This window comes from Diadema setosum, chromosome 6 (genome assembly GCF_964275005.1).
Source record: "Diadema setosum chromosome 6, eeDiaSeto1, whole genome shotgun sequence".
In the NCBI taxonomy this organism is placed as follows: domain Eukaryota; kingdom Metazoa; phylum Echinodermata; class Echinoidea; order Diadematoida; family Diadematidae; genus Diadema; species Diadema setosum.
In genome coordinates, this window is record NC_092690.1 from 34,227,434 (window position 1) to 34,249,301 (window position 21,868).

Sequence of the window (21,868 nt, forward strand, 5' to 3'; positions counted from 1 at the left end):
GTTCAAAATCGTAACGAGATATCTTAAGGGACATACGTACGTGTTGGCAGAATATTAAGCTTGTACTCTTAACCTGTACGTAATGGTAGACAACTGATGATTTCAGCAAATTCGTCATTTCTGTTGAAATATTGCTCTTCCGCTAAACACTTTCTCCACTTTACGCGCATTTTACAGAAACTCAATATTTTGACCTCTTATTTCACTATCCCATACTTCAATCCTCACTCTCAAATAATAACATACCTTTTTAAGATGTATCTGATCTAGGCAGTCTCTATAACCCAACAAACATAGCATAGTTTTCATCACGGAGGTTCGCATATAGCTCACGGACGTTCGGAACAAACAAGATATTGAACAATGAGTGGGAAACGCATTCTACTCACAACAAACAGCAATTTCATGTCAAGAACAAACTCCTCTACAAAATCCTGAATAGATATTACCAATTCTCAATTATAAAAGCTTGTTTATCTTCTCATACTGAGGAATCAAAGAAAACAATTTTTCCATCTCTCGTAAATGAACGTATACACGTACGTGTAATCTCAGTGACGTAGTCCATCCTTGAGAACGAATTTATCAAAATTTCGTTATCACAACGTAAAGATTCAGGTCCTAAATTTGATATCCAAAGTCTACAATGCAAAATTTGCTTATTACGAACATGGTCACAGCTAAATATGACAAAGAATTAACACACAAAAACAAAAGAAATGTACTCTGTTGTAGAAATCCGAAGTTTAGCTGGGGAGGGCAAACGAATACGTTTAATAGGAAGAAATCCCTCTGCGTTTGCTCCTTGTGTTACACACTCTTACCGAGGAGAATTTGTGTTATTGTATTAGTCAGAAATAATTGAGTATATGAATATAAGAACGACCCAAGTCCATGGAAGACCATTTCGAGTAAACTAAAAAAAAAAAAACTTCATATCTTTTTTGTTTGTCCAATAATATTCTATTTAACTGTGATGGGATGGCAACATTATATGTACAAATTAAAACATATATTATTATGACAATTAACATTAACATTAATGGTGGAGAGTCCATTTTGTGTGATGGACTTGCATGGGTCGTTCTTTGATTCATATGGACTTGGGTCATTCTTTGATTCATATACATGATATTCTGCTATAGAGATGAGAGAAGGACGAGAGAGGGCGCTATAATATGAATGTTAGAATGACCCAAGTCCTTCATTCTTACATTCATATAAGATTAAACTCATTTATTTCAGGCACTTCCGGGGGTAATTAGGATTTATCATTTATACACAAGATGAGTCCATGCATAAGCTACAATTTCCCATGTCAAACTGAATTTGGCCAAAAATTGGACTAGGGTCGTTCTTATATTCATATACTCAATTATTATGTTCGATACTGCGAAGTTTCGTCATAACAAGACACAATAAGTCCATATAACTTGGATGGATGTTTGTGACTTCGATATTTTATTTCGTGAGTTTACGCAAGAACTCACAGTGAGAGCCCGCTCAACGCGCGCGCAGTCATATCGCTTCTTCGCACGTTTTGCACGATAGGGACTAAGTTCCCTCATCGCAGTCTAAATCAAGTTTTATTCGTCCTTTTAACTGTGCATCGTCGCAATATCTTATCACATTGTGGATTGTTATTATTTATAGCTCAGTTAGAGCTGACTTTGCTTCGGAAGAGGATTTTTATTCACGAGATATCGCGGGATGGAAATTCCGCTTTCCGCTCCCCCACAGCATATACAGCTAAGCCTGTCGTGGGTGGCACCACTAGTACGAGCGCCCTGCATACAGCTAAGTCTGTCGTGGCGATGGTGCCCATGTGAAAAAAGTACTTCAAGTACTGCAGGAAATACTGCAGTATTATTGCAGTACTACTGCAGTACTCGTAGTACTTTTGAAGTACTTGCAGTAATCATAGTATATTTGCAGTACTTTTGAGGTAGTACTGCAGTACTTCTATGGTAGTACGGCAGTATTATAGCAGAACTACTGCAGTACTCGTAGTACTTTTGAGGTACTTGCAGTAATCATAGTATATTTGCAGTACTTTTGAGGTAGTACTGCAGTACTTCTATGGTAGTACGGCAGTAATTGCAGTACCTTCGAGGTACTTGCAGTACTCACGCTATTCTCATTGTAATTTTGCAGTACTTTTGAGGTAGTACTGCATTACTTCTATGGTAGTACGGCAGTACTTCTATGGTAGTACGGCAGTAATCGCAGTACCTTCGAGGTACTTGCAGTACTCACGCCATTCTCGTTATTTTGCAGTACTTTTGAGGTAGTACTGTAGTACAGTACTTCTATGGTAGTATATATACGGCAGTAAATCGCAGTACCTTACATCGAAGTACTTGCAGTACTCATGCCATTCTCATTTAAATTTTGTAGTACTTTTTTGAGGCAGCACAGTACATTGTAGTAGTATTGATGATTCTTCTGCAGTTTATAAGTTGGAGTACTGGCACAGTACTTTTGATTTTTTTTTTTGAAGTGGCTTATTGTCGGTACTATAATAAGTAAATCTGCATTACTGTTTAAGTATAGCTATTGCAATAATAATTATGTAGAAGCTAGTGATGCTCATGCATGTATTTATTTCTGCTATAAAAAAAAAAAAATCATACAATGGACTAAAACTCAAACCTCTTGGTAGTTCCTGTGGTTAACGCTATTTTAACCTCAGACCAGATTTTTACTGGCGGGGGCAATTTAACTTTCATATTTGAAAAAAAAATCACTATCTATTTTTAAATATTCCAATTTATGAAAGAAATCATATTTTGACTCAAACAGAATTCATACATTGGTGTGTTCCTTGACTTAATACCATTATTTAATATCTAAATTCTCTTGTTCACACTTAAAAAATACTTTGAATTAATCATGTCATGTTTAATAAAACACAATGGATAATACACTTGAAATTATATAGGCGACTATAAAATCATGAGTTGTAAGTCAAGATACATAATGTTCATCTAAATACATTGCTATTATTGATTCCATGCGGCCTTAAAGTCTTTGCTTCAAAAACAAAATCACCTTTCTATTCAATATACCATAATCATGTATTGGTCTCAATCAAGGATTCACACCCTATGGGTGACACTGATAAGTCAACCCATTGCTGTTGTGAATGGCTGAAACAGCAAAGTACTATATCCATGTATAGAAAAAAAGACAGTATAAAACAACCCAATATTCACACACTATCATAAATTTATGTTGTAAATGGCAGAAACAGCACATTTAAGCCAACATTCTTCATTGAAATATTGATACAATGAAACCCCGCTGTAACGAGGTCCGTGGGACCGGCGATATTACCTCGTTACAACCGGTACCTCGTTATAACCGTACGCATAAAAAAAAACAAAAAAACAAAAAAAAAAACATAAGCACGACGTCATAATATACCCATCGATGAAAGTTTAGAACATCCTTTGCATTGTTATCACACAATATGGGTAATTATTACCGAGAGAATAAAGGTAAATTATTTGTGAATAAGGCGAAAAAATCGGGATTGAAATGGATATTGTTCTTCCAAAATCTCTTCGAATATAATAGAGCACGTCACATTCTTGAGAAACATAGGCTTATATCATTATTATTAAAATCAGATTGCATAAAATGTGTTTAAGTTTTTTCTAAACACCAGCGCAAATAAAGTAACATACATGCGTTGTTTACCGGACCTTGCGAGGCATTTTTACGCTGGTTTCGAGCGGGAATTGGATAATTTCATGAATCACATCGGCTGTAAATCTTATACAATTTATGATTGTAGCGCCCGAAAGGATTAAAATGCGTTATTTTCTTTCGAAAATCTCTTCGCGTTTTGTACATCCGTTCTCGAAAAATCTAATAAGCGACAGGAATGAATCTCGAAGGTTGTGATTCTTTTTACACATCAGATATGTTCCTAATAGACCATTCTGAAAGAAAGAAAATGTTCATTGTGAAATGCGTTGTTAAAAGTTGTGGTTATGAACAAACCCAGATCTATTCAAATTGTTAAATGCGTTAATTTCTTTTTCTGAACACCGACTAGGTAGCTTAACATGCGTTATTCAACTATTTTTACGCTACTGTCCACCGGCGAGATTGCGATGATTCAGAGTCACATTACATTATGTGTCGTTTATCGTAACTTGTGGGATTTTTTTTTACGCTGTTGGTGCCAAGCGGGAATGTGATAATTTCATATATCATTTCGGCTGTCATCTCATACAATGTATTATCGTTGCACCCGAAGGGATTGAAGATGCGTTGCTCATTTTCTTCTGAAAATCCCTTCGCGTTTTGTACATTCCCATTTGAAAAATATGCGACATGATTGAATTCAGAAAGTTGTGATCCATTTTACGCAAATCTGTTCTTCATAGACCATTCTGAAAGAAAGAAATATCTGCATTGTAAACTGCGTTGTTAAAATTGTGATAATAAACAAACCCAGATCTATTCAAATACTTAAATGCGTTTGTTTCTTCTTCTGAACACCGATTACGTAGCTTAACATGCGTTATTCAACTATTTTTACGCTACTGTCATCCGGCGAGATCGCGATGATTTCAGAGCATATACGTGCGACGTTTATACCTTAACTTGCGAGATTAGGTTATACGTTACGTTGCATGGTGCCCATGCAGCGGGAATGCGATGATTTCATGAATCATTTTGGCTGTATAATCTCATACAATGTATATTATCGTCTCGCCCAGGATCAAAGATTCTTCTTTATCTTTTCCCGAAAATCCCTTCGCGTTGTATACATCCATTAAATTTATGCGACAGGATTGCGTTATTTAACATTTTTTACGCTACTGTCAACCGGAGAGATCGCAATTGTATTAATTATTTCAGCTATAATCATATATTCGTGCAATATTTTTGCTAACCAGCAAAAGAACTGGAAGTTGGGACTACAAACGTTACCTCCATTTTTTTTATTTCGCACCATGACATAATCTGATCTTGACTTCTATCCGTTCTCCGTTTCTTTTTCGCAAACACTGATTACTCGGGGCTTACAGCCAAACAAAATATAGGTCCCGTCATACTTCTCTTTAATCAACCCCATTTCGATTTCGAATTTGACCAGTTATCACTACATGTAGTGTTAACACCATGTATTTTGTGTTACACACATTGTAAAAAAGGTTAAAGAACTGGTTTGATTTCTGTTACAATGCTCATGAGAAGTATGGAAAATAAATGAATTTAATTGAATTGAAATGGAAAGGTTAATGTTGAGTTTTACACGCATTCCAATTTTCATATTTGACACGAGTGTCGCCTAATAAAAAGTTGGAGTGCGTTATCTTTTTTTGCTTGTTGCATTGTGAGCTGACCTATAAAATTACGCACACGAAATGATTATGTTTGATAATTAATAGTAGGAAGATCTGATGGTATCTTATTGCATTTTTTTTTTCAAAGAAACATGGAAGGAACCGCGGTCTCTGCAAAATGGGAAAAACATGGGTGGTGTAAATTCGAAATTCAATGCTTCGTTTTTGTGTTTTTGCGTGTTTGAAAAGCGGCAAGTCTAATGCAGGTACCTCGTTCACCTTGCCTACTATTATGCTCATCCTAACAGAATTTTGTAAGCATGACTACATACCTCCGTGTCTCAGAATAAGATGGCACACAGGGGATTTCCACCATGGCACATAAAGAGTTGAAATCCGATCAAATTTCTTAGGGTGGGATTTCACGGAGCACGCGAACGATTTGCGAAGGACGCGAATGACAAAATCCAGCATTCGTATTTTATTCTGCAAACGATCGCAAAAGCAACGTGAGGGTTCGGAAGCGTCGTCATTTGTTCGCGGATGTCGCTTTTACTTCGGCGAGAATTTCAAAAAAGTTTGAAATTTTTTGCGAACCTTTTCCGCACATTTGGTCGTGATTTGCTCGCGATTTGTTCTCGAAAATTTCTTGTAAGCGTCGTCATATGCGCGAAACCTTCGCAAGACGTGCGCGATGTTCGCGAAATCTTCGTGAAACCCCAAACGGACCCCGAAACTTTGGAGAATGTCTAGTGCAGGTTTCACGAATTCCGCGAAGTTCTTCCAATTATGTAACGACCTAAACGCGAACTGTTCGCGAACGTCTTGAGACATGCTTTGAATATATTTCAGGGTAAAATCTTCACCATGTGGCGTCTGACCGCATAACTGACATAACTGCATGACTCCGACCATTTTGATTTCATCTACTGTATAAATATGCCGCCCAAGGGAAGAAAGAACCGTCAACGAGGGTCAATCAAGAAAAGGAGGATGAACATTATCCCAGTGGAGGTGGAGCAGGCGCAGGAGGCTAGTATTTCCGAGTAGGATCAGTTAGATGAGCCGGCTCAGTCTCAGCAGGACAAGGACGTGGGACAGGTCCCTGACTTGCCAGAGAAGCCCACGCATGAGAGTGATGCGGGCAGTGATGCGGGCAGTGCTACATGCAGCACCAAGGGTCCAGAGAAGCAGAAGAAGAAAGAGAAGGAGGTAGAGAAAAGGGGATATCCGTGGAAAGAAGAGCACAAGGATATCTTGGCACAATTTTTTTTTGCCAGCATGAAGTCTTCTATGACAAGACCCTGAAACGTTTTAAAGACAGAGGCTGCAAACTCTTGCTGTGCGAGTCATTTGTGGAAGACACATTTGTTCCCAGATTTCCTAGTGATCCCATCCCCACTGGTGAGTAAAAATAGACCAACAAATTCAATTGTATGACTCTTGAAATTAACTATTTTGCATAAAATGATGTTGCACACATTCTTCACTCAGCAGTTTCATCATTATCCAGAAATTAGCCAAAGTTTAAGAACACCCTGCCAAATTATTTTGCATTAAGAGGTGGAGTTATACCTGTTTCTATTTTGTTGTGTGTATGAAAGGTTTTTCTATCGTCTTGTCATTACAAAAAAAAATAACTTTCCAAATCAGAAATACTCGCTGTCTGTATCATAACATGAAAGTTGTGTTATTGTATTTTCAGCTGATGACGTTCACGGTTTCTACAAGAATTACAGAGACCGGTGGGTAAAGATCCACAAGAAGAAGAGTGGACAAGGGGCCGTCCGGCTCACCGCCAGTGACCAGTGGATCAAAGACAACTTTGCCTTTGTAGAGCCTCACATCAGGAGAATCGCCAGTGTGGCTAGTCAGTCAGTGAGTATATAATCCAATGATGACAATGTAAATTACCAGTTAGACTAGTCACACAATCATACTGTGATACAACATTTATCCTAATCTTTATAAAGCAGTCAGTAATAAATAATTTCGGTCGGCCAATATGTGTGGTGGTAAATATATGCAGACAGTGTGTACAATACGTATTATTGTGTAATAGCCAAATGTAAGGTGATTAGTCAGTATTTTCTAAATTAATGTGATGGTTAGTATATAAAGCAATCACTGTGTACAATGAATGGCTTTTGCAATGTCCACTGTGACTATAGTCACTCATCCTGTCAGTCACTATATTCATTCTATTGCCATGACCAGTGTAAACAGCCAGGCAGTCATTTTTAGTATTAGTCTTCTAAAGAATTGATATACATGTACTTATTTGAATTGTCTATTTAACTTCTATGTATGACAATTTTGTATTGTTTTAGTTTGATGATGTGGAAGACGAGGCCGAGAAGATCCGCAGCAGTGACAGCGATTCCCATGCCCCTATTGAGAGGGGAAAGGAGATAGGAAAGAAGAGGGGAACATCTGCAGTCTCTGTGGTACAGTGTCAGGGATCAATTACAGGCAGTCACTCCCAGTCAGAAGTTTTGATGAGCCAGGTGATAAATCATTTGGTTATCATCTGTAGCTATCATTATTTTGGATATTGTTATGACCATTTTGATTATGAACAAAATAAAACGTAACTTTCATGAAAGTTTACACCATTTTATATTCTCGAATACTAAGCAGTATAACCACATTCCCGCTTTGTGGACATGAATATTTTTGCTTCTAATACTGACAACAAATTTGTTTAATGTTTCGCAGGTGATGACCCGATTGGATGACTTGGTCGCCCACCGAAAATCCAGGGAACAACCAATGTCCGGACAAGGAGCCGTTGTCCTGCAAACAATGATGCACCACATCTCCGAGGGGGACCTCTGGGATCAGTATCAACTGGAGGCTATCCAACTCGTGTTGCGCTACCAGACTAGATCGCGCCTGCAGCAGCAGCAGCAGCACGGCCAGTACCAGCAGTATGCACAACTGCAGGCTCCTTCGCAGCAGCAGTTCATTTTCAGATCACCGCAGCCGCCACATCAACTGCAGCATGCCCAGCCCCAGTTTCAGCACGCTCAACAGCTTCTGAGGCCAACTCAGCTGCAATCCCCTCCAGATACCGTGTTCCGGCCCTTGCTAACTTCTAGTGAGCACACCTCACCAGCTACAGGAACAAACACTCATCTGACCCCGCTGCAGTCCTCATCGGCAAATCCTTTCTCAGGAGAGTCGAGTAGTGATCCGGACTTCTCCCTCTCTGGAATGAGCAACGTCGCCAGCTTGTCGTCCCTGGTAAAATCTGCTACGGAGACCGTTGACCAGGGAAGTGGTAACGCAAGCGCTGGCCTGTTCCCCCTCGCCAAGGACGACACCACTCAGTGACTTTATTTTTGATTTCATTTCATTGTGAACTTCCTGACTGTGTTCCTTTCTACATTTACAAGGATATAAAGAGTAGTACATCTGCCCACCTCACACTTTCCCTGTATGTTCTGAAATAAAAAGAAAATTAAGTTGATGGGCATAGGATTCATGTGCAGTGAAACGAAATGTTGCATCTCAAGATAATCATGATGAGGTGAAAGGGTGTCCTTAGAGGGTTTCAAGCATGATGATACTGTTAAGGCATAAATTGTTAAACGTGGAAAACAATGAAAAATCCATATGCATGCTAAGTGACGTGTAGAATGTTTACGTTTTATGTATCATTTTCATATCGTAATAATGCTTTGCGATTATGGGTTGTGATTGCATGAATAATGTCATATCAGTTCTGTGAAAAAAAAGGTTGACAGTACAAAGTGTACAAAATAAAGACCTTTCTGCCTCTTACTTGCAGTTGTCTAATAGTTTGAGTTGTGTCATCTCGAGTTCACATCAGTCACATCATCACTGCACAATTAGTAATGAAGTTCTACACCAATACATTCACACACAACAAGTGTATACCCTCGTAAACAAGCACACGCACACACACACACACACACACACACACACCCATACACACAAAGACAGATATATTCAAAACATGCATACGCCTGAAGTCAATAATATATGTACTGTGGCTCCAGTATTTTAATTGCAAAGGTCGGACCCATGTCGCAAAAAGGAAAAGATCCAGTCAACTTATGTTTTTTCTTTGAAGTAAGAACAATTATTGATAAATTGTTCCTCCTTTTCTTTTTGGAGGGGGAGGGGGGTGAATTCGTATGAATGGGTACTATGGTGGGATATATTTGTTTGGTACAGAAGCAATGCCATGGGTTGATTTTCCAACAACTTTCAAAATTTGATGCAACCCAAAATTTGCTTAAAAAAAAAAAAACTCTTCATGTATAAAGATGGGAAAGACAATCTTGTCGCAATTTATAGATAACGAAGTATACAAAGGAAGTATGAACCAACATTGGGTTTTCATTTATAAACTCTAAAATCAGATCCGAGATCTTTAATAACCCCTTCTTTGTAAAATCAGTGATGAAAACTTATTCATTCCAATTTATACCGTTTCAGAACAAATAGCACATGAATTTGTAGTGCATTAAAAAAAAATCATCGTTGCAAAAGTTTTCAAGTAGTCCTGTGTAGAAACTACTTTTTTTAAGATACTCTGTAGTCATAAACTAGTGGAAAGTCAAACTTTGTAAAGTTTGTTATTTTTTTTCTTAGAAGCTACTTGTACTTCAGTAAGAAGTAGCCCTAAATCCTCGTTACTACCTAACTTTAATAACGTCAGCACTTATCAATCGTGTTAATGGTTCTCTATAGAGTTTTAGATAAAATCGAAAGAATGTTTATTCCATGTGAAATAGAAATAGGAAACTGAACACGCTGGATATGTCATGAAAGAGACCGCCAATCCTGAGATATAAGCTTTCTGGGATTGTTTGTCACATTTATTTCACACCAATGTTGTTTTCTATATTCTATTGGATTTTTCGTTTTGCTTTCAGTCTTGTGTTTACAGTGCAATTGTAATATACTGTAACCACCTTTCTGTAAGACAATACAAGAAACCTTCGTAAATGAAGTGTAACTGTATAGTCTTATATTCAGTCCCCCACGAACGGTAGCTCATGAAATATTATGCTGTATAAACAGATGCATACCAAACCAGTTTAACTCAAACTAAAAAGCTCGCCGAAATAAAAATATCAAACGTGCTATGTCTTCATTTTCAGGATAAACTTTGTTCTACGTTTCTGATGAAACCGCTCATTTATGGATGAACAAATATAAAGGCATAAAACACAAACCTGCAATCTTCTACATTAAATGCATAATAGCACACGGACAATATCAAGTGCACGTAGAATTTTGTGTAAAATTGTCCACAATCATGTTCACCAGCCCTCCCCACTGTTCTGATGTAAGGTGTTCATGTGGTCTGCTGATCGGGTCGCTGTTCCTTGTCATAGACCATTCTGTCCTGCCAGGGAACTTTCCCACTGAGACGTAGTAGTCAGCTAGGTAGTCTCTTTGGTTTCTGGCACCTTTGTTTCCATAGTTGCCCTTCAGTTTCTGCAGGGATGTGAACGTTTCCTCCCGCCTCCATGACCCTGGTGTCACTTCACATGTGTCTTGATTTTCAAAATCAGCGCTCCCCAGAATCTTCTCTGGTTTCTTGCTGGCCAACCAGTTGTGGAGAGTGCACGCAGCCAGCATAATCTGTACAACTGTCTCTGGTTTCTGTTCCATTGGTCGGTGAAAACATCTGAATCTGAAAATTCAAATTCCAGAAAAATGTGTTCAAGTTTTCAACCCATGATAAAGCCATGTGGCAACGTATGAATTTCCAGACCCAACTGCTAACGGTTAAATTCAGGTCACTTGAAATATTGCCTCAGTGTCTTATCAAATAGCTCTGCGAATGAGTTAATAATGTTAAACAGAAGCTAGTGTGATCCTCGGAGATTTGAGCGAGTTGTGAGCTAGGGTATGGTATGTTTATGTGAAGCACTATGGGAGATTCATCAGTATAAATAGGCCTTTTCGCTATCTTGATTAATCACGAACATCATGAACGTACTGCTTTTCTTTATAAAGAAACCGAATTACTGCAAGACACTCTTTATCACATTCAACCCTTCGTGTGCTTTCCCGACTGGCACCGCAAATCCAACATACAAATTCTAGACACTATTCAATGTTCCTGTCACAGAAAGGGTTAAAATAAGAAATACAGAAAATCAGTATTTTTTGCAATAGTTTGATATTACAAAACACATTCCTTTCTATTATATGTGTTGACGAGTAAACTAAATGCAAGACATATTTTACGGCATACAAAATGATGAAAGATCATGTGTGTTCTCCTGGTTTAAAGAAAAAAAAATAATACCTGTTCGCTAAAATGCCAAAGGCATTCTCTGCGATGCGTCTAGCTCTGGAAAGCCTGTAGTTGAAAATCCTTTCCTTGTGTGTCATCTCTCTCAAGGCGTATGGTTTCATCAACCATGATTTCAACGGGAAGGCATCATCGCCGACGGATGTGTACGGAAGGGGTGTATCATCCTTTGGCAGGGGCTCTGGCTCAGGTATTCCTGCCTTGCCTAGGTCTAGGGCCCTTCGCAGGCTGGTCTCCATGAAGAGGCCAGCATCAGAACAGCTGCCGTTGGCTCCCACATCAATGTACCTGAATCTGTACCTGGCATCAACAAGGGCAAATAGCACCACAGAGAAATATCCCTTATAGTTATAGTACATACTACCAGTGTTTCCAGGAGCCTTGATCCTCACATGCTTGCCATCCAGAGCCCCTAAACAGTTCTCGAAGTTCCACCTGTCAGAGAATTCTGAAGCCACTTCTTTCCATTCTTCTGGAGTGGTTGGGCAAGAGAGGAGTTCATCGTGGTATTCGTCATAGATTGCTTGGCAAACGTCACTAATCATGGGACCAATAGTGGATGTGCCGACGCGGAAGAAAGCGGCCAGGGACACGTACGTGTCTCCACTTGCCAGGAACCTTAAAGTCAGGGCAACCTTGAGTCCAACAGGTAGTGCTTTTCTCATATTGGTGTCTTGCTTCATTAGTCGGGGAGTGAGCCTGGCCACCAATTCCCTGAAGAGGTCAGGATCCATTCTCAGGAGTTTCTTGTATGTGGTCAAATCTCCTTCTTCCAATGCCTCCATGAGCTGTCCATAAAAACCATGCTCAAGTCTCTCTTGCTCCAGCAACCAGCTACGGACCCTCACAGTCTTCACATACTGTTTCCTGTTTTTTTGTTTTTTGTTTTTTTTTTTCCAGCGCTTCTTCTTCTTCCTGCTTACGCTTCAAACACAGTCCCACAGCAACAAGCAGCAGAGCTTCCTCTTCAAAATCAAAAGTTTCCTTTTCATCCATGGTCAGGACAGGATCCGTGGCTTGCAGGTCCGACATCACTGACTTGTGGACAACAAATAACGCTTGCATTGCATTTATACTCCGTGTGAGTGTTGGTGCCATCACGAGTCACAAAAAAAATCGCGCGACATATGTACGAACATCGCATTAATGTCGTGCGATATTTATTGTGCGCGAAATATGCGGAAAATATTCGCATATGTCTCAAAATGTCCGCAAAACTTTCGCCCGTAATTCTTGGAACATTCGCGTTGTTCGCATTTAGGTCGCATGTCCCTCGTAAATGAGTAGGTGGTCGTAGTTCGGCAATGGTCCTCACGACATTCGCACATATGTCGTGAGAACTACGCACAAACTGCGCGAGAATGGTTTACGAATCCATTGTCGGAAAACATTCGGAGAAAAAACTTTTCCGAATGTTGGATTTTGTCATTCGCGTCCTTCGCAAATCGTTCGCGTGCTCCGTGAAATCCCACCCTTATGTTTTATTTTATCATGATGCGCCGAAAATGCACTAACCGGATCTCCGATACCCCCCCCCCCCTTCATGTCTACTTAGTATTTTGTGGCGCCAATCGAGTGCACTTGTGATCGCCAGCCCGCGCGCACGCACATTATTGCTTCAATGACCACTGAGTGGGGTTTTTAATACATGTAGTAGCTACGCGCGCGTGCGTGCGCGCACACTCGCGATGCGAGTACCATAGAGATGTATACTAAGAACATAGTATACATCTCTATGGCGAGTACAGTGTATTACGCTATTACGCAACGAGTCGAGTACTGCCGTTGCGTTGCATTTTCAAATTCTGTAAAACGTTACGCGTACAAAGCAAAATGGCAGCGCAGAGAACGAAGAAATTTTATGCCCTGTGGCTGTGATGACAGCGTTGGAAAAGGTCCTGTGGTGGACCGAATAAAGGACAATATTCACGTTGTTGTTCCCATGAGGAAGTGACTGGGATAGTATAATGGGGCAGCGGAAAATCTGCATCAACACATCAAGCAAAGCTGCTTGCAGCTAATGGTAATGCAATGGTAAGTTACGTACAACTGTATACCCTAATCATGTTGATTGTGTATGATTGAGGGTACCACTTATCGTCACCCTATTGGATTTGTAGCTTGTTTATTCCAAAAATATATTACAAATTCGCCTAAATCTTACCTCAAATATGCCATAAATACTACAGTTTCGAATGTCGTGACCGTCTTGTTGGTTTAAAATCTCCGTTTTAAAATAGCGCAATTTTAGTGCACGCAATCCGTTTTCTTCGCGCAACGTTAGTTCTAACGATCGGCACCCCTCCCTCCATAGGTAATACACGTCAATTTCACAGCCATGCGTCGTTACTGAGCGCATGTGTAATGTGTAATTGAAACGTGTCTGGGCTACTACTAGTTTGGTTTGTTAGTTTATTTGTGAGTTTGATTTGCGTTTCTTCGTTTTTATTCTTTTCAAAGCTAATGACATTACTGTAATCCCGCGCATACTTTTTCGTTCGTACGCAAACAGCCATAATAAATACGCAGGGAGCCAGGGTGCCGATGTCAAGCAGGTACCCTGCCCATAGGTGGTACCCTTACCATAAGATATAACGTTAGAATCTATTTACATGTATGTTAAGTTCAGCCGGGGGAGTTTTCAGCCGCCTCTAGACTGTACAATCAACTTTGCATCATACCTTTGCCCAGATATCGTGAATAGTAACCACCTACGTCACATCCATAGCCACAACTACTGACTGGGAACCTGGCTGTACTATTAGATCGTTCAGACCTAAGTTGACCTTTTCCTCATTTTACTTTTATAAATGAGAATTTGGACACAGAGGCTCAGAATTTGATTTTGCACTTCCTTAAGCGTGCAGCTAACTGTAAGGAGACATACGGTTAAGATTTAAGACATTTCTTGTCAAATTCCTAATGATTGTGACACAAGTTCTTGTCAACTATTAAGGCTAAAGCTCAGACTAACCGTTAGGATACACCTCTTCACTCCATCACAAGCATTTTGCAAGTAACCTTCTGTGAGATTTGTGGGTTTAACCACTTGGCTGCGGACCACGTAATATCCTTGGCAACATTCCATTGTGTGCTGAGCATGTAATATAATATTACGTCTTCATATAATGTGTAATTTGAAGCCTCAGTGCTGTGCTACCCCTACCCCTACAGTTTTAACAGCACCTGGATGACATGATTGAATGTACGGGCAACAGGTGTCCCCCAAAATCAGTGATTAAGCTGTGATTTGTGAGGGTTTTGATTGGTCTCCAAGGTGAAAGTTTCTATAAAGTCTCAATTCAAAATGGCCACCTACAGTGGGAAGAAGGGTTGATGAATCTGTTGATGATAGTACATTGTAAGTAAAGCTGCTCTTTGTGAAGGATTTGTGGAGGTATCGCAGTTCAGGAGAGGATGATGCCTCACTATTTCATATTTCAAGCAATATAATCTTGGCCAATCTTTCCCCTTCTGGAAGGCATGTTTTGAGATACACATGCATTATTATGCATCAGCACCCAGGTGTTCAGTGTGCGTAATAGCCTGCAGCAGTCCAGTGGTTAATTGTTTCATCCATTGTGAAGCATTATTATTATTATTATTATTATTACTATTATTATAATTTTTATTATTATTAATATTATTATTATTACTTATAGTGCGCTTTTCCCACAAGGCCCAAAGCGCTTACAATCAATTCAAATTATGCACGACAGTATGCATGACAGTACGTCTTTAATCTTTTGAATGCTTTTCTTCATCTGCATTTTCAGATCAGAGGATGTTCACTCTCCATAGGCTTGAAGTATTGGAGAGGCTAGACCAACATGAGCAGGTGTACATTAAAATTGCAGAGCGCCACCACAGCAGGTTGCTTTACCAGTAAACATGGAGATTGGTGAGCTGAGGAGACTACGATGCCGCCATTACCCCCTCGAGAGTAAGGCAGCTTTCCAGGAGCTCGACAGCCTTCTAGCTTCTGTAGATTTCTTATGCTGACAGTAGAAAGATATTGGTGAGCAAAATACTAGTATTCGAAAGTGCATGTTGCCTATATGTGTCATTTTTCTTTCCCTTGACCTCTGTCCTCTGTAATCTGTTGTTAGTTCTTAACCAAATCAATTCAATAACGGTGAACATAGTGTTTATATGAAATTAAATGTCACATAAAATGAGAAATGAGATTTGAATGTTTTTTTACATGTATAGAAAAGTAAGGAATTAATCATTTGTCTTGTCAGCTGCTTGTTTACGTTTAGTAAATTCTCTTATTTTATTTAAGGATTTGATCTTTTCAACTCTTTTTCAGACATGCATCCTCAGAATCAGTAGATCCTAATGGCAGGTGGTGTGCGGCAACTCTCTGGAGAAGATTGTGGGTCATGAGATCAAAAAGACCTGCATGGCAACAACAGGATGAGCATGAAGGGGACATCTTCGTTTTGCAGATTTACAAGGTTGCCATGCTTTCGTGTCAAGTACTATTTTCAGTAAGTCAAGCCAAGCCCTCTTCAAAAACAGAATTACTTTCTTAGCCATTTTTTTTTTAATTTCCACATTCAAAGTGTTTTTTTCCCCTTCGTTTTTATAGGATATAGAGCTCTATCATAAAGTTTTGGTTGAGACTTGGCTTAAGGTTTTTGTCCTGTTTTTTTTTTTGTGGGATAGTGAGAAACCTCTTGTAAAATACAACTATATGAAAGACCATGTAGTTTCATGGGGATTTCATTTTTTTTTAATGAAAATCAATTTTGAAATGGCTGGGATGTCCAAAACAGAGCAATCCTATTAGAGTGTGGAATCCAAATTTTATTACAATCTTTTAGTTGTACTTTTTGGATTTTGTAGCTATTCCATATCCGATTTCCATCAAATAAACTTTGAATTCCTCTTACCCCTATACCAGGCCAGGCCCTTTTTAGTGTTCTGTGGCCTGGGAGGGGTTGATTCAATTACCCACCCCCACCCCCAAGATCTCAGCGTTTGATTGCACAATCGCTATGAAATTTGGCTTGTTCATTACCCGTGGTGTAGTCTACCAAGCTATACAAAAAGAAATGGAAATTTTCGTCATACAGTACCGGTATATGCATAAAATCATGCCTTTTTCTCCCTATCAGATATTAAAGCTCCTAGAATCCTATTTTTTGGTGAAAACATTCTTTGTGGCATTTCTAACAATGAATTTCAACAAAAAAAAATAGTATCAAAATCAATTTCTTCAGTATTTTATTGTTGTATTAATTTCTTGGTAATCTTAGGTACATGTCTTTTTTTATTTTTTCGGCCTGTTGATTTATCATTTTTTCCCGCAGAATTTATGTCAGAACCCATTTCAAGCAATATCATGATAAAATCAATTAGTTTCAGCCCATGAAAGTGAAAATGATTAGATTGTGTTTTCTCTTCGTATTCATAAAGATATAAATATCTTTATGAATAAGAAGAGAAAACTCAATTTGCATAGACTTTATACACAAAATCACGTTTTGATCCATTTTCAGTCTGACAGGCATACATAAAACGTCATGCAGCGTCATGACAGTATCAAAAGATGTGAAAGACTTGAAAGTAAAAAGTCAGGGAACGATGCAGTCAAAAAGTTTCATGTGGCGGAGTAGTCGCCAAAATGTGGAGGGGGAGGGGGTTGATTCAATATCTGGATACTTGGAATAAAATTTCCATGATGTTTCATTTTTTCAATCTTGAAATACATGTACATTGTATGTATACACAGGTATGTACTGACAATTTAGCATTTCTTTTTCTATCATCTTTTCTACTGCAGACATGATACATTCGTATGCACAAGCAAAGGGATGCAAGATACCAGCGAGAAAGAGACCACAAACTGGGCTTGCCACTGGATTTCCAACTCGCGTGATCATAAAGGAAACATGCAGACGAGGAGGAGGACAAAGAGTGTGCAAGAAGCTCCAGCTGGAAATTAAGAAAAAGATTGACTGTCGCCTTTGTGATTGTAGACCATGGTGGGACATTTATCACATTCAGTGACATTTCTTATCTTTTTTTTTTTATAAATGAGGAGAATGTTGATTGTGTTTTCTTGAATGAAAAGGAAAAGTGTCAGGATCAGGTCGGCTGCGTACTACTACTTGGACTGTAAAATCAAACCAAGTATTGGAAATTTTGTCATGCATCATTTTTATTTATATGATCATCATTGAAAAGACATATAATTCCTTATACATGTACTGTATCATGATATTGACAGAACATTACAATTTTTCTTTCTTGCATGCATTGTGAATATGTTCCTTCATTTGCTGGACTTTCCATAATAAAAATAGTTTAAATTTTATGCTACATCAAGTCTACTCAGATTTAAGTTCTTTGTGTTCTCTACTCCTCTCAACTTAACTTTACATCAGGATTGCATGTTTTCGTAATACATGTACATCATATTGATCATTATTCCTGTCAGCGTTTGAAGTGTCATCTCTTGTGCCAACAAACCGTTTCTGTAATGTATTACATAACAACTTACGGATATTTCTTTTCCAACAGCCAAGAAATGAAGCATATCATTCACCTGCTCCCTTCCACTGAGTTCCACAGACACGAATTCCCCTGGCTGTTGCTGGTTTGGGCAAGCCTTCAGTCAAGTTTTGTGGTTGTTAAGGTTCAATTTTGTGAAGAAAGCATGCATAAAATCTGACTAAATTGCCGAAGCGGTCTGGTGTAATTCATCTTCATGCATTTACTGTATGTTGTTTGTTATTCCATTACTTTGCAAACATTCACATGAGAGAAATCTGTGTTTCCACCTTGGAAAACAAATTTCCCTTTCAACCTAGCTACACTTACATTGTAGAATATCTTCTAGATTACATGCCTGCCCTTACAAAAACAGTGTGGGCCCCATGTGGTGTATATGGGGAAAATATGGAACTAAATTGGCGAAGCCCATTTGGCCCATATGGGCCCCAGATGGGGTGTAGGCCTACAGGGAAAAACATACATGGGTCTCATATATACTCAGTACTTGAATTCTGGAAAAAAAGAAACATTGTATTATATTTTATTGATTGTTTTATGTATGCTGTGAAAGCGGATATAGATTGTCACTTGTTTATCGTTGTAATTGTACATGTATATTCATTTGCAGTAATGAAGTACAGGGAAACCCTTTTATAATGAGGTTGGTGGGACCACCATTTTTTCCTCGTTATAACCGGTACCTCATTGTAAACATTATATGCATACATGTACTGTATGTTTACTATTTCTATATTTGCAAATTCAGATGAGACCAATAAGATATCCTCGTTTCCCAGGTTTCCCTGTACTGGTACTACTGCAGTACTAGTGCTACAGTACTACAGCAGTACCGGTACTGCAGTATCACTACTGGTACCGTAGTACTACTGCAGTACTGGTACTGCAGTACTACAGCAGTGCAAGTACTGAGTGCTGCAGTACCATTACTGGTACTGTAGTACTACTGCAGTACTGGTACTGCAGTGGTACTGCAGTACTGGTACTGCAGTGGTACTGCGGTAATACTGTAGTACTGGTACTACTGCAGTACTGGTACTGCAGTACTACTGCAATACTGGTGGTACTGCAGAACTACTGCAGTACTGGTACTGCAGTAGTACTACAGTGGCACTGCAGTACTACTGCTGTGTAGTACTGGTACTGCAGTAGGCCTACTGGTACTGCAGTACCAGTACTGCAGTACTATTGATGCAATGACTACTGCAGTACCAGTACTGCAGTACTACTAGTACGGTACTGCAAGGAAGAAGTGAGGTAGTACTGCAGTACTGGTACTGCAGTACTGGTACTGCAGTACTACTGCAGTACTGGTACTGCAGTACTACTGCAGTACTACAGTAGGCCTACTGCAGTACTGGTACTGCAGTACTACTGCAGTACTACTGTAGTACTGGTACTACTGCAGTACTGGTACTGCAGTACTACTGCAGTACTACAGTACTGCAGTACTGGTACTGCAGTACTACTGCTGTGTAGTACTGGTACTGCAGTAGGCCTACTGGTACTGCAGTACCAGTACTGCAGTACTACTGATGCAATGACTACTGCAGTACCGGTACTGCAGTACTACTAGTACTGCAAGGAAGAAGTGAGGTAGTACTGCAGTACTGGTACTGCAGTACTGCAGTACTAGTACTGCAGTAAAGTGTCCAATTTACTACAGTACTTCTGCAGTACTAGTACTGCAGTACTACTGCAGTACGTGTACTGCAGTAGTGCTGCAATACTTGTACTGCAGTACTACTGCAGTACTTTTTCACAAGGGTGACTACAGCCGTGCATCATGAACCCAAGTGTTCGCCGGCTATTAAGGCTCCAACAAAGAAAGAAGGGAATGGGAAAACCCTTAAAAAAACCACCAAACCAGGCCTAAGTAAGAAGGCAGCTCCCCCTAAAGAGAAGACGGACGTGGAGGTGCTTTCCCGCCTTTCTAAACTCGAATCCATGTTTGAAAAGGTCATGGAAATACTGCCGTCTCAGCCTACTCGTATCCAACAACAGCAACTACGTGCCGGCCATGTTTGCACGGCTTGTACCGCAGAAAACCACGGTGGTGTGCCGTTTGGGGGCATGGATGTTTGTGCTACAGACGATAGTACGCAAGCACGCGGTACGCTGCACGACGACCACGGCGGCAGTCAGCTACAGTGGGGATGAATGCGATTTCCCTGCGGAGGCAGCGGGTTACGCACCCGCAGAGCTCACGGGGCGGCCAGTACAAGTGCCATCCTTTGCTGCAAAATTTGCGGTCTCCGCCTGTGTGGGCGACCCTATCAATGACGAATTGGTAAATTCTACAAATCTCATCTCCCATTGTCTGGAGGAAAAATCTATGGAAGAGTCAGCGGCAAACTACCCAACACCGAGCAATTGCCCCAACTTACTAGTCCCTAAAGTCAATCCAGTGATTTGGGATAATGTGACACAGACTACGCGCAGCAGAGACGTTAAAGGACAAGTTCACCTTCATAAACATAAGGATTGAGAAAATGTAACAATATTAGTAGAACACATCAGTGAAAGTTTGAGGAAAATCGGACAATCGATGCAAAAGTTATGAATTTTTTTAATTTTTTGTGTTGGAACCGCTGGATGAGGAGACTACTACAGCTTGTGAGTCATATGCGTACAACAGTATAAAGAAAATGTAAAAGAAAATTCAACATATTTTCACTTTTTTCGCATAATAAAAGAGCACTTGACTTGCCTTTTTCTAATAGGTAGGGGGAATAATATTACCCATAACATTTGTCGGTAAGGAGTCAGGGGAATGTGTACTTTTTTTAAAAGATGGAATTTTGTGAAATGCTCTTTATATTTTCCTTACATTGTTGTACGCATGTGACATCTAAGTTATTCATGCACTGCGGTAGTCTTCTCATCCAGCGGGTACTGCACAAAAACTTCAAAAATTCATAACTTTTGAACCGATGGTCTGATTTTCCTCAAACTTTCAATGATGTGTTCTACTAATGTTGCTACATTCTCTTAATCCTTATGTTTATAAAGGTGAACTTGTCCTTTAAGCTGCAGAGAGTACAGAAATCTCTTACCCGCGGGCTGTGTGCGTTCCTACAAACTCTTCCTACTGACTTGAACGAGGCGCAACAGGACGCACTCGCTTTACTCTGTAATGCCAATTACAAGATGACTTGCCTGAGAAAGGAGCTGATCAAGCCCGATATGAACTCTGCTTACGCACATCTGTGCAAGCCTACTACGCCCGTGACCGCGTTTCTATTCGGTGATGACTTGGGACAACGTGTAAAAGATCTCAAGGAGGAGAATAGGGCTGCCTTTAGTGTGGTTAAAGGCCAGGCTAAGAGATCTACTCATCAGCCGTACCACCCATACAAGCGCACGGCCAGCGGTGGATTCAGCCGGAAGCAATATCGGAACGCAGGCTGGCTCGCAGCTGGCGATACATCCAGGCCTTTTTTAGGCCAGCAGCAGCGGGGATACAGACATTCAGCCCCGCACACGCAGACTCGCCCACCTCCAGCTCATGCGCACAACCGGGGGCAGAGCTACTCGACAGCAACCCCAGCCAAGCCAAACACTGTGTCACGGAGAAAGTAACTGCACTACCCAAGGAGGTAAGTTGCAGACCTAGCTCTTGTTGTGGAAATACACAATCTACTCACACTGTACAGTCAGTTTTTGACATTGAACATGTAGATGTTCCATTAGACCTGCCCGTTGGGGGTCGATTGAGGCATTTCAGCAAACAGTAGAATCA

The 21,868-nt window shown here is 39.9% G+C and overlaps 1 protein-coding gene and 1 pseudogene across 1 annotated transcript in view; one reads left to right on the top strand and one right to left on the bottom strand.

Moving 5' to 3' along the window:
* Positions 1-21,868, bottom strand: part of LOC140229755 (ATP-binding cassette sub-family C member 10-like) — a 41,177-nt gene that overhangs the window by 6,367 nt on the left and 12,942 nt on the right. The gene's annotated exons all lie outside the window — the stretch shown is intronic.
* Positions 1,711-21,708, top strand: LOC140230111 (uncharacterized; annotated as a pseudogene).